General features: G+C 47.6%; 1 protein-coding gene across 4 annotated transcripts in view; it reads left to right on the top strand.

Annotated features, from left to right (window-relative positions):
* GRIP2 (glutamate receptor interacting protein 2) overlaps nt 1–13,727 on the top strand; it is a 1,278,809-nt gene that overhangs the window by 640,711 nt on the left and 624,371 nt on the right. The gene's annotated exons all lie outside the window — the stretch shown is intronic.

The raw sequence follows: 13,727 nt of genomic DNA, 5'->3' as shown, positions 1-13,727 counted from the left end.
GTATCTACTTCTGTGTGCCGCTGAGGCTCATTGTCATGTGCATCACGCTTCTCCCTGCTCACCAATAGTACCTCGGTTTCAGCGTAGATTGCGATCCATTACTATACACTGCATCTCTTTACAGTACCAGCGGCTTCCCAGTTCCTACGCGGTGCACCCCCCTAGCCTTGGGGAAAACGATTTCCAATGCAGCCTTGGCTTACACCTCGCACCCGTAGGTTGCTACCATGCACCCCTATCGGGCGGAGTGGCATTTCTTCCCGATACAACAGGAGAGAAAAAAGGAAAGGCAGACCCTTACTGAAGTTCCTGCCAATCGCCACCGTCACCCGCTACCTCACGCCTCCACCAGGCGGAGCGTTCCTGCTGATCGGCACCGTTGCCCGCTACCTCGCCTCCACCAGGCGGAGCATCTTTATAGCACCGTCCCCGCTTCCGGATAGTACGACGTGACGTTGCGCCAAAACCACAGGGTCCTTTACTCTCATCCATGATCCGCTCATCACTGTTTTCGATAGGAACGGGAAAGATCTATTCAGAACATTTAACCACAGCGTTCCACAGCTTCGCCGGATCCCCTTTGTTGGATGACGACGTCATCACTCTAAAACAGTTCACCGAGGAGAGCGGAGCTCATACAGTAATCCATAAGCCAACTGTCATTCCGCGAACCACATCATCGCACAGTTTCGAACATCGAAATGTTCTTACAACACGCCGGAGTGCAATTTTAAACATTTTATTTCAAACGGACCATTCCACCAGACACAGCAGTCCCTCAGGAAACAGGCAGCTGGTACCGCTACCACCTAGCACTCCAGTGGCCCCTTCTCAAATGGATCCTTTCCACTTCTTATGCCTTAGGACCCAGCATACTTCCAGCAGTCCAGGGGCACTCCTATCACTATAACTCCTTACAGTCACTAGCGCGCCCGGACCAAACACTCCATGGTCTGTAGGCTACATATCCATCCCAATGTTCTAGGAACCATTCTCAGATGGACCTCTTCCAGATCCTTACACAACTTGTGAGCCCCCTCCACTCCTCCTGAGCGCAGCACCCCCAATTAGCTATGGGCTGCTGAGCTGAGACAGTCTGTTGTGGGGCTCTCAGCTGTGGGACTCCTACACCCTCCCTTGTCCACCCTGGGTGATGGGTATGCTTACTTGGGGGCGGTGATGTCTTCTTCTTTCCTTGGTCCTGGTGATTCCTGCACCCCCCGCAGCAGATCTCTGGGTCACCTTCCTCTCCAGCTTTCCTTTCACCAGGGTTTTTCTTCCAGAGATCCCATCCTCGTCGCCATTGTAATATAAATGCACACTCCAGGCTGCTTTAAGTTGCTTATAAATAAGTTTACTACCAGTTCTTGAGTTACATGTTTCAGGACAAGACATCAAGTACAAGACAATAAATCACTGGCACCCATCACCCAGGGAGGGAGGGACCAACTGACCAGTTACAGAACACTCACCACATCATTCTCACACTCCTACATCAACATTCCAATTGATGCTGGCATGACATCACCGAGCACATGACCAGACTAGGCAGACTAAATTGCAAACACACTCAGGCACGATATAACATTCCCCTCTTCAAGACTCGAGTAAATATTCCACAAGCTGAGGGAGCGAGGGGGTATTATACTTAAATGTATACTCTATATGTGAAGGCGCAGCTTTTTTTTAATTTTGATTAAACAATACATTCTGATCTTTTCTGATATCCAATTACTAAGCTTTCGTTTTCCCAACAAAAAAAAAGCGATGGGTGCGTTATTCGTAATTTGCCCACAATCAAACCGTTTGTGCGTGTGGTGAGGCTGTGATTCGAACTCGGGATCACGTGGCAAATCGACTGCGGAACCTTTTGGGTGTATGTAATAAGGACACGTGCGAACGGCTGAACTGTGGATTGGTGGCAGATGCACTGGGCCCCACATAAATTAATCTGTACAGTATAAGCTACCCATTCTGCCCCAGATTGTTGTAGGTCTACCGTATCTAAAGAACACATATCCTCCATTCACACTAAGAAGAGGGAATGGAAAACTGGGTTTATTTATTTTTCCATTCTCATCTCCATCAACCCGTCTCTTGTATGGTCTACCAGCAAAGATGCTAGATTCAGTGATATTAGTCTTATAGTGGCTCATACCTGAATTCTAAGTGCTATACTGTATTAGTACCAGTAAGGGTGGTGGGGCAGGTGGCAGCGCACAGCCAATGAGGAGGCTCAGAACGGCATCTTTACCACACGGTATATGTGATGTAGTCATGTGGCTGGGTGATGGCAGCGGTAAGCCGTCGCACTCGAGATTAATAAAGGGTGCGGTCCCGCTCAGCAGGCAATGCGCACCTGGAGCGCAACGGAATAAGACCTGTGTCGGAGTGATCTTTTGTACGGGGGGGCGGGGGGGGCCTATGGAGCTGAACATGAAGCGCAACACCTGGACAGGGAAAGGAATTTGAGGGCACGCCATGCAAACAGGCGGCAGCAGTGATTCCTCGTATTGCCCGTCAGTTGCAAACTCGCGGTAAGAGGCAACAAGCCATTTTCTTGCGCTCCCAGTGGCAGCAGTTCCCACGTGGAGTGCTTGTGCGACCAAGGGACATTTTAGAACCCACCACAGCGTGCCCTACAGGGTACCATAGGGCTCCTTTTAAACAAAATATATACACACTACTTTGGGAAGAACAGAAAATATGAATGTGAAATTCTTGGGACATACCGTTATTGAAAAATTGTGTCTCACACTACAACTGGAAGTGGGTTGAACTGCGCCTACACACGCACACAAATACTTGTGTGCCCTGGCACGTCAGTTGCGGCCTCCACGTTCAAGGGAGGTGCCTGTGCGGTAGGTCACGTACAACGTTCTGACGACCAAACCATGAGTGAGGAAGGAGATCAAGACGTAGGTCAAGCTCCTGTAGCAAGAATTCCTCGGACGAGGGGGAGGGGGAGTCCTTGTCAACAAGACTCCCTGGCCCGGATGGCAGAAATTGATATGTCTGGAAACCCATCAAACTTGGGGCCAAAGTGGATTCTCTGGGTTGAAAAGCTAGATATGTACTTCAAAGCCACCAGAGAATCTGATGAAGAAGCAAAGCTGGCCACAATCGTGTATCCTGCAGGGTCTGAAGTACACAAGCTCCCAAAACCCCTCACTGCAGTGGACAACTCATAGCAGCCTGAGAGAACATTTCCTGCCGCTGGCAAACCAGGACTGAGCGGTTCATCACGTGTCCTGCGAAACAGAAGGAGGAAGAGTCTTTGGACAAGTTCTATGGATGCCCCGGGTACCTAGTAGCCATGTGTGCTTGGGAAAACAAAGAGGGAATGGTCAGAAATCGGCTGATACAAGGCTGTACCTCAGCGAAATTATGATGCCAGGTACTACGGAAGCCTGGGCTCATGCTGGCCCGCAAACTGATGATGGGCAGGTTGTATAAACTGGCGGAAGTCCGTGCCACCAAGAGGGTATTGCCGCCGTCCGGTCGCTCAAACTAGAGGACACCTGTGCAGAGGGACAGCAATAAAACTACTGTGACTGGGAAGCTACGATGGAACTCAAGGAGGGAGAGCGGGGAGAATCAGATGCCCTGGCCGAAGTACAGATATGACCTTCTGCATGCAGGAGAATGGCCAGTAAAAGGGAAGGGTTTGTGGCCGATGCTGGGTGATGGGACACTTAACCAGAATGTGCAAGGCCCCAATAACCAAGTAGGATGTCGGGTGATGCCTCGAGACGAGAGCGACAGGTAGCGGTGGTAGAACATGACGTTGAAGAGCGAGAACCAGTGGAAGTGGAGGTGGTAATCTTTCATCTCCAGCATTTACTGACTGAAAACCAAAAAAAGTAGACGGCCCACATGCATGGTTACCATGAAAGGGACAAAGATGCCGGTCCTGGTAGACACGGGGGCATCGTATGTGTAATGGTGAGTTGACACTATGAAGCTCTCCCACAGCCTCTGCTGTTGTCCAAGGCAAAAGCAAGAATGTTCACATTGGGGGCACGCAACCCACTCCTCTCGGTGTTTTCGTCACCAGGGTGGCCCATGAAGGACAGGAGATTAAGGCAAAATTCTGTGTCGCGGTCATAAGCAACCACTACCGGCTGAGCTGTGCCGTGGCAGAAGCTTTGGGGATTGTACACTTCACTGTCTGGGTTTACTTCAAGAACAGAGCACTGGAGAGGTTCAAAGAAGTGTTCGATGGAGTTGGTAAGCTACAGGGTGAACAAATCAAACTTCACATTGATTAATCGGTTCGCCCGACAGCTCTCAAACACCACCAGATACCTTTCCACCTCAGATCAGGTGGAATGAGAACTAGAAAACCTAGTGAAGTTGGATATTATTGAGTGTGGAGGGACCCACTCCAAGGGTCTCGCCCATAGGCGTAGCACAATAGCAAAAACAACCAGCATCAGTGTGCATATGTGTAGATCTGATACTCCCCAACCAATCCACCAAAAGGGAGAGTCGCATTACCCCAACGCTGGATGATGTGGTGGGAGAGCTGCAAGGAGCTCTTATAGTCTCAAAATTGGATCAGAGATCCGGTTACCACTAACTGGAGCTCCATGCGGACTCCCGCTACATCCCAAATTTTACGACCCACCAGGGACTCAGTACAAGCGCCTCAGCTTTGGAATATCCTCGGCGGCTGAGGTGTTTCAAAACCTAATATGGGGGAGGGGGGAGCAGGAAGAGCTGGAGGATATCATAAATCTGAGTGATGACATACTTGTGTTTGAGGTGTCAGAAGCTGAAAACATGAGTAGACTAGAGAAAACTATGGAAAGGATTTAACATTTAGGCCTCGCCCTACACAGAGAGAAATGTGAGTTTTTGAAAAAATGCATAGAATTGTTTTGGGTTTGTCCGGCAGCATATCATCTGACATGTGCAAGGTACAAGACATTCAGGAAGCGAGTCCACCAGGAAGTTTTAGGCAAACCAGTAACAGTCTTAACAGACCACAAGCCACTATTGCCAATCATGACGGGCTCGACATTGAAGTCACCCCGAGGATTGAGCACTGATGGAATATGGAGTACAGTCTGTTTACATGCCTGGGTTTTAGAATCCCGCAGACTACCTCTCACGGCATCCCAGGAATAAGGTGGATGGGGAGAGCGCAGAACAACTTGCAGTAGAGGTCCATGTACAAGTAGTAGTAGTGGCAGCGGCCAAACCAGTGGCACTGTCAATCCAAGACGTGGCAGATGTGTCCAGCCGCGATGAGTGTTTTGACTTAGTAAGGGCTGCCATGGCCAATGGCGGTTGGAAAACAGTTTTGTCAAACCTATACCGGAGGGTTCAGGGTGCCTGGTGGGAACTGGAACAACTATCGAAGGTAGGACATGAACTCTCGTCAATGCTTGAAGGACTCCTATTAAGAGGAAGCTGGCACTGGTAGAAAGGGTGATCGACCTGATGCATAATGGGCATCAAGGGGCGGCAAAAACTAAATCAAGGCTGCACTTGAAGGTGTGGTTTCCTAACCTGGAAGCGATGTGGACGATTTCGTCAGCAAGTGTGTGTGGTTCCAGGCAGCAGCACCCGCCAACAAGGAACAGACGATTGAATCAATGCCTCGCAGTGCTCAACCATGGGTTGTGGATTTTGGCTCCACTCATCGTGGAACACGTTTTCTTGTAATGATCGACCAGTGGTCAAGGTACGCAGAAGTGGAACTAGTGGAGGGAGTCCATGGCTTTTGAACAGGTAGTGCAGTTGATGGTAAAGAGCTTTGCTACGCAAGGCTTTTCCAGAATCATCTGTTCAGATAACGCCCCCCCCCCTATTCCAAGGGGAATGCTTTGCCAAATTCTTGGGAGAGTGTGGAATCACCCGCTGGCAGATAATGCCAGTCTGCCCACGTGCCCACGGGGAGGTGGAACGCTTTATGCAAACTCTAAATAAAGTGTCCAGCATGTCCTCTCAAGAGGTACCATTTCCTGCGGGAATACTGATCCACACTGCATAGTACCACGGGGGTGGCACCAGCCGAAGCCCAAGGTGCCCTTGGGGGTCTCATCCTGGAGATGGAAGGCTGATCCCTGGGAACAATCAATGATTAAAGAATAAAACCGGAGAATACACAACGAAAGTGAAAACCTACTGAGACACCCAAGACCACCCGACCTGGAAGTAGAAGACCGCGTTGGTCAAACCTAGACATCCAAAAGGAAATCTTGCTCTCACATATGAACCCTGCCCCCATGTATGGCATCCAAGTCAAGGAATCCATGGTGACAGCAGCCAATGCAAAAGGGACTGTGACATGAGATTCCTGTTTCTTCTGAAAGGTGGGAGAAAATGGGGAGACACCAGATGAGGGGAGGGAGAGGCCCCTGACTTGGAGCCCTGAGAGCACTGAGGTTCCAACCCGGGTAAGTGACCAGGCAAAGGGAGAGGGCAGAAAGGAAGCTAAAATCCTAGTGGGGCGGGGGAGGGGGATATGAGGTGCCCAACATGTTTCGAAGACTATATAATGTGTGAGTAGCGGACTGAGATGGCCCGGACATAAAGTTGGATACTCACGGGAATGCACTGTTTGCAAGCGGTTATATATGGCCCTGTTTGAGGCCATACCATAATCTGTTGCCCACGTTGGGCCAGTCAAGTCTGAATGTATGTTTTTATAAGCATTGTGTAAGTGGTTTTAAACTATTTCCTACAGCAATCATTTTTTGAATTGTTTCCCGCGAAAAAGGAGGAATGTGATATAGTCACGTGGCCATGCAACGACAGCGTTAAGACATTGCATGCAAGATTAATGAAGGGGGCAGTCCCTTGCAGCAGACAGTGCACGCCTGGAGCCTGACTGAATAAGAATTGTGTCTGAGTGGTCTTTTGTACCCAGGGGGAAGGCATATGTACCAGGGCTTCACATGAGTGCAACACTATATAGACCCTGTTCTGAGTCTCCTCAGAGTGGGAGGCCCCCATCTTTCCTTGCTGGTAATCTAGTAAGTGTGCCCTGCGTCCACTTCCCCAAACTCCCTTCTCCACATATTTAGTACCCTCACCTCACTTACCTTGTGCTTACTTGTCCTTCGCCGGGAGCAAAGTGGGATCCCGGATCATCTGACTCCTGAAGGGCCACCATGGAAACGGAGAAGGGACTACTTGTAGCTCCCTTCTCCCTTAATTATGGCAGCCATCTTTTTGTAGTATTTTTCTCGAATTGAGAAACTTTGACCTAATACACTGTTAGTACACTGGTAGAACATGCTGGGGTACTAATAGCACTATAACCCGAGAATTGGGGACATTATTGGTCCGGTAATGCCACAGGGCATTACCTGGTCAGTAATGCCTACCCTCCTCGGGTTAGGTTGCTTAAGCGATAGGTGTTACATTATTACCCATTTATCAAACTAGGAAAGATAGTGATTGTTGGCACTGCCTGGATTCGACATTCCATATTGCAGTATGGCCGCATGTCAGAGGGGGATGCTTAACTAGTGAGCTATTCTCCAGTGTAATCCTAGGTCAACAACCAATAAAAAGCGGCTCTGCAATTTTAGAATGTTCTTTCTAAAGGCAATCAAGGGTGAAGTTGATGAACTTGCAGTAAATGACTTAGAATCCTTCATCTGGCTTGCTTCGGACCATGACCTGGAATTGGCGTCAAGATGCCCCTATGCCATAGGGCCTATGTGGATGAAGGTGTTTTCTGTAAATGTGCGTTTTCGTGGCCCCTCCTTCTGTGTTAGAAATTGGGGAGTTGGGAGGGGGGGGGGGGGTAGTAGAATCAAGGCTTACTATTTGTATTGCTCTCTGGGAAGCCTTTTACATCCCCCTCCTCCAATGAAATGCAGGGTTAGACATTGAGGGGAGCTGGTAGCTATTTAGCTCCTGCTTCTTGCATAGTAGAGCCTGGTTAGCTTTAAACCAGCTGCTGCCAGGAGTTACTATTGCATCCTAGAGCAAACTGGTGCCTTCCAAACATGTAAATGTGTCATTAACTTTAGTATTTGAGAATGTTAATGAAGAATAATTGGAACACATCTAATTCACATTTAAGCACAATGGTTCATACAAAATGGGACACAAGCTTAAAGGAGCTTCTCTGGTTGCTCCTTGTTCCCATGTGGTAGCTCCTTCCATTAGGGTCATGCTCGACACACAGGAGCTGCTTTTAGCTCCTGCTCATCGAATCTCGATTGCAAACCCGGGAAATGGTTAATGGACTGTCAATTATCATGGAATTATGGGTGGGTAGCCTTCAAATGCAGGTGTGCATAACCCTGAGGAGTTCTGTTGAAGGTGATGGGCACCTTGTGCTTTGCGCTCCTTGTCTATGGCTTTGAAAACCGAGGTGGAATACACCTGGTAATCGCGTGGCACCCATGCGTCATTTTGTTTTTTATGACCTTGTGCCCCCTTTGGCACCACCTGCATTGAAACTGGCTAGCATTGTTCTTGGTGTAGAGTGGAGTCACATGGGGACCATAAACAAGAAAAAAAATCATTGGTCCTCATTGTGACTTTGGTATTTAGAGGCATGTCCAGGGAGTGGCACATGCTACCTCTGGAATCTGATTGGCCACCCTATTATCCAAAACTATAGTCCTTATCTGTGTGTACGCGTGTCCTTCATGCCACCCCTGCTTAAGTTGGGGCCCTGCTTTGGCCACCCAAGACCAGAGTCTGGACAAGGCACTGCCGGTATTTCCTACTGGAATACCGTCTCATTTACAGTTTTGAGACCTGGAATTGTGCTTCATCTGCCTGTTTTCAAGTGGCAGAATGCAGATGTAAATACCCAATGAATGGTGATTTACGTCACGCTCCATGCCGGACTCCAGCCTTGAAGCCCGTGACCAGGTATAGAATACCTGTTGTTGTCATTGTTTTGTTACCAACATGAGCCTGTTGCCCCCGATTGATCCTCCAGGCCGGTATTGAGCCCTCGGGCCCCTGGTCTCTACATTGGCAATTTGTAGCATTTACAGAAGTCAGTATTTGCGTCCATGGGAAACCATCCTTAGGTTTGATGGTGTGAAGGACATCCTCCATCAAAATGCTGCATTACCAGTAAAGTTGGAATTTGCTAGTTTGGTGGCTTTTGCCGAACTCATGAGGTCTGAATTTTTCTGTCCTCATTCCACAACCACACAAAATAACTAGACGGAGCATGATGCATCCTCCTGCTATGCTGTCCCAGCAGGGGAATAGGAATGGTATAGTCTCCTGCCATGACGTCACAGTAAGAGGGTGCAGCATTCAGGAAGGGCACTATCTGCTAATGACTTTCTGTGAACACTATACATAAATATGTACTTCCACATTGAATGCTCTAGTTTGAGCTCTTGTCTGTAGGCTAGATCAATCTTTATCCAGTGATCCATTTTTTTTTTGTTTTTGTTTTTTTTGCCGAGGATTTTTTTTCCAAGGCATTTTTTACTGATTGTACATGTACACAAACCAAACTTGAGTGGTGGCAGGGGCGCTACTCTGGCTCCCAGCTGCAGTAAGCTCAAACAGTCCAAAGATGTTCTCCACCTAGCACGCTTGCATGCCTCCGCAATCTTCAGGGTGGCTGATTGGATGCAGGTGTGCAGGGTTGAATCCCTCTGGTATGTACCAGGCAGTGGCAGCAGGGAATTATGTTATCTGTATAACGTGTAAGGGTTTGAAACAGGTGGGGAGGGGGTTGGGTGGGTTAAAAACATGGAGAAATGAAGGGTGTCCTCCTCTACCAAATGGTAATTTTTCAGTAAAAATGTTTTTGTAAAAATGCCTCGAATAAAAAGAAACTTTAGGTGAAATCGCATAGCAACGATCAATCGCTTTGGAAGGAGCTCCTTTTGACTACAGCCTTGCACACATCACTATGCAGTGCACACGCTGTGTAGATTCCCACTGATGTATACGCCCCACTTCTACACACCTGCCTCCATCCTGCCCAGTTCGTGGGTCCCTGACTCCAACAGCTGGAAGGTCATTTTTGGAATGAGCGTTCCAATTCTCCCTGAAACCGCCACGAGGCTCACTTTGTAGTTGGGGTTGCGAGGGGGGTGGGGAGAGTTTGAGGACCATGAGAACGTGTCTTTGGGTGGACCCGCGGTTCTGTACACCTGCTGTGAGGGGACGTAGAGTAGAGTGCAGTATTATATTGAAGATAACATACACCCTGCCATCTGTCTCTTTAAGCAGAAAGTGTAGCTTTCCATGGATTTAGTAAAACGGCATTTTCAGCCACATGCCTTTCTTTTCTGTGCTGAAATGCACTGCACGTGCATATCTTTGCACTTTTGAACTTCGCAGCATGTGTCTCCTTCATTTGAGATTTAGTCCTGTCTTTTGTTCAATAGGTTCTCATGTTTGACATCACCATTTCTGTGCTGGATTTAGACTTCAATGGGACTCCACAAATCGCTCTGGATTTTTTTTATTTCTGGCATTCAGGGTCTATATTTTACCCCACAAGGGGGTAGGTCTGATTTTTAGTAGGCCTCGCCTGCAGAAACCGCACAACTCTCATCCATTTTATCAAATTTATTTGTTTAAAACCTCTAGCTATAGTGCCCTCATAGATGGCCCTTCTGGCACACAAATACATGGACCTAATCAGACCCTCCAGCTTGTAGTGATTTTGATACCCTGCAAAATGTAGCGAAAAACTGCTATTTTTGCAAAAAAGCCCAAATATTGCCATTTTTTACAAAAACAAATACAAAAATGGGCGTTTTTGCAAAAACAAAAAAAAAATCAAGGGGCCAGTTTCTCAACTCTTTTTTTGGGACTCAAGAAAGAAATGTGCAAGCACATCTCATCACTTGAGCAGAAAAAAAGAGCAGTCCGATCCACAAAGGCCATCTGAATGGAAACGTCTTATATGCAACCATTCAGATGTCCTTTTACACCCCTTTGCGCAAATCAGGGGGCGTTTCTGCGCATTTAAAAGTGCATCCCAAATTGACAAGCAAGATGTGCTTTTAAATGTGTGGAAATTGTTGGCCACTGTATGCGCCCACTTTAAATACGTGCACAAGGGGTGCCACTGCATTACAGGATCTTTACTGACCCTACTGAATCATGCAATTCTAAAAAAAATGTAAGTGTGTCAGCTGCTGTCTCACTTGCATTTCTGTTCCCAAAATGGGATAGAAATGTGTTATTTTTTTTATTGCATTTTACAGTGGCAGGACCCTTAAGGGCCATTCACAGTGAAATGTACGGGGAACCTGTTGACCATTGTCAGGAGAACGCTTCCAACACAAACCTATTGAAGGCTGAGTCGCCACTGTATCGAGAGATCCATTGAGAAGCTGAAGGAAGACTGCTGCAACTACTGGACATCCCGGTGAAACCCTGCCGCAGGTCCAAATTGCCTGAACTTCGTTGACAGAGGAGATCTGCAAGGAGTCTTCTCCCCTAGAGCCTGGTGGGACCAACCAGCTCACAAAGCCCCTGGACCTCCCTCTTCAGCCTGGTCGAATTTGCTGTGCCACAGGAAACCGGAAAGCCAGCTTGAGAGAGACACTTTGTGCTTTTAAGGAGCGCACCTTTTATTTGTCGCTTTGCTCTGCTGCTGATTTCTTCCCTGGGCAGTGCAGGACCCTCCAGTCTTCCTCCTTGTCAGTCCGACAGTTGCTTCAGGACCCGTGACCTGCAGGAACTGCCAGGAACTACCGCCTCAGCTGGACCTGCGGCAGGGTTTCACCAGGATGTCCAGTAGTTGCAGCAGTCGTCTTCCTTCAGCTTCTCAATGGATCTCTCGATACAGTGGCGACTCAGCCTTCCAAGTCCCAGAGACCTGCTTTTTAAACAGTTTTCCCCCATTCACACAGCCTGGCTGGCTGTCAATCACACAGCAGGGTGGCTGTCCTGGCAGGATGGTCACCTAGCCAATCAAACTGGAGTGTGACTTGGGTCTCCAAGGAGACCTTGTGCAGGGGGCCGAAAACCCCTCCCTCCCGTCCTGTCCACCCAGACACTCTGGCGCTTAAGGAGGGCTTCTGTGCAGAAGCCCGCCAAAGGACGATGAACAAAGGAACCAAACCTGGTTTGGCGCGCAGAGTAAAACGCGAGAAAGACCTTTACAAAAAGAAATGGCAAATAAACCTGACCGGAACCAAAATAAAATCAATGGGGGTCCAGCGGGTTAGAGTTTGAGGCTACCACCATAGCCTCTAACAGTACCGAGGCTATTTTCATAGCTTGCAGTAGAAAAAAATGGCCGATACCACTGCCACCAGATAAATCTTAGAGAAAGGGGAATGAAATAATGTTTCATGAGAAACAGACAAAAAGGGATAACTATTAACCCTTGCAGTACTCTATGGAAGATAGTTTGTACTGGGTCTGTAGATTTAAAAAGACTAGTAATGTCAATGGCAACTTTACATGTTCTGGGAGACGGGAGTCTGTCCCAGAAAATGGAGTTTAACAGTGTGAACTCTAAAAAGACAACCTTGTGTCACTGCACTAAAGGTGCTGTGTGACACACAGTAAAAAGATGATGCCTATGGAGTAGGCGAGACTCCATAGTCCATGAGCACAAAATGTACAACACACAGCAAAAACACATCTAAGAGTGGGAAAAAAGGCTGACACTCTTACCAGGTGAAAAGAATAAATCCTAGAAATCTAGCAAAGCTGATGAGGGACTAGTAGGTAAGGGAAATTTGCCTTTCTGGAGAATTCTCCCTAACAAGGGGCAATGAGCTTGTTAGGGAGATTGGGAGAAAGGATGAGGGAAGAGTGTGATAGAATGGGAGAAAGGATGAAAGATGCAAAAGTAGCACAAAAGAATGAAGGACTCTATACTGCGGGATGAATTGGGGAGCGTACAGTGTGAGTTGGGAGTATGATTTAGAGTTTGGCAGGGGGTAGAGCTCAAATTGTGACTTGGCAGTGTGACAGAGCATGTGTATGACTGAGCGTGAGATTCCAAAATACAAGTTGTGATGGGGGAATTGGTAAGACGTGCAAGGTGTGTTGGGTGAGAAAGTCGTGTGGGTGTTTGCAGGATTGGGGAACATAGAAGTGGAATATGTTAGCATTACAACTGATAATGATTAATAACGTTAATATTAAATAGGCATGCACATTAAACCAAACAACGTAGCCAAAAGAAACCATGTTCTGCCAAGCCAGAGACATCTAGGACTTTTCCTATTTGATACAAAAGATACATATATTGACACCCTGGCTCTCTTGTAGCCTTGCACACAGCCTCTTTCCTGCAATTTACCAATCTAGCACCCTCCAATCAATAAAAATTGTGCTGCAAAAATGCTGCTATAAATAAAGGTTTGTGCTGCAAAATTTGCCATTTCATGCCGCAAAATCCTGGAGGGTCTGCCTAATGCATGCAACCATGCACACACAAGGAGATGTTTCCTATTGTCGAGTAGGTGTGTTTTGCCACAAGATAGCTGAGTCAAATTACATTTTGAGCTCCCATCTAAGCATCATTTTTAGCCGGCGCTAATCAGTGAGGAATTGCTGCATGCTGATCCTTAAAAGGAATGGGCAGAGTTGGTATTTAAACTACACGCAACATTGGGATTTAAGCTATAGCACTAAACACTTTTTCAAATGTAAAGGAGGAGGTTTTTGAGGCGACCTGACATGCGTTTACTGGGTGCAGGCCTGATATACAGCCTTTACATTGGAGCTCAACTTAAACGGTGCACACAACGCCAGGAGGGTGCTGCGGGGAAGGGAAAGGGTTAACCTCAGTCCATGTCTAC

Source organism: Ambystoma mexicanum, chromosome 2p (genome assembly GCF_040938575.1).
Source record: "Ambystoma mexicanum isolate Mex_15411 chromosome 2p, UKY_AmexF1_1, whole genome shotgun sequence".
In the NCBI taxonomy this organism is placed as follows: domain Eukaryota; kingdom Metazoa; phylum Chordata; class Amphibia; order Caudata; family Ambystomatidae; genus Ambystoma; species Ambystoma mexicanum.
The sequence above is the reverse complement of the archived record's forward strand: the minus strand, read 5'-3'. Positions and strand labels throughout refer to the sequence as shown.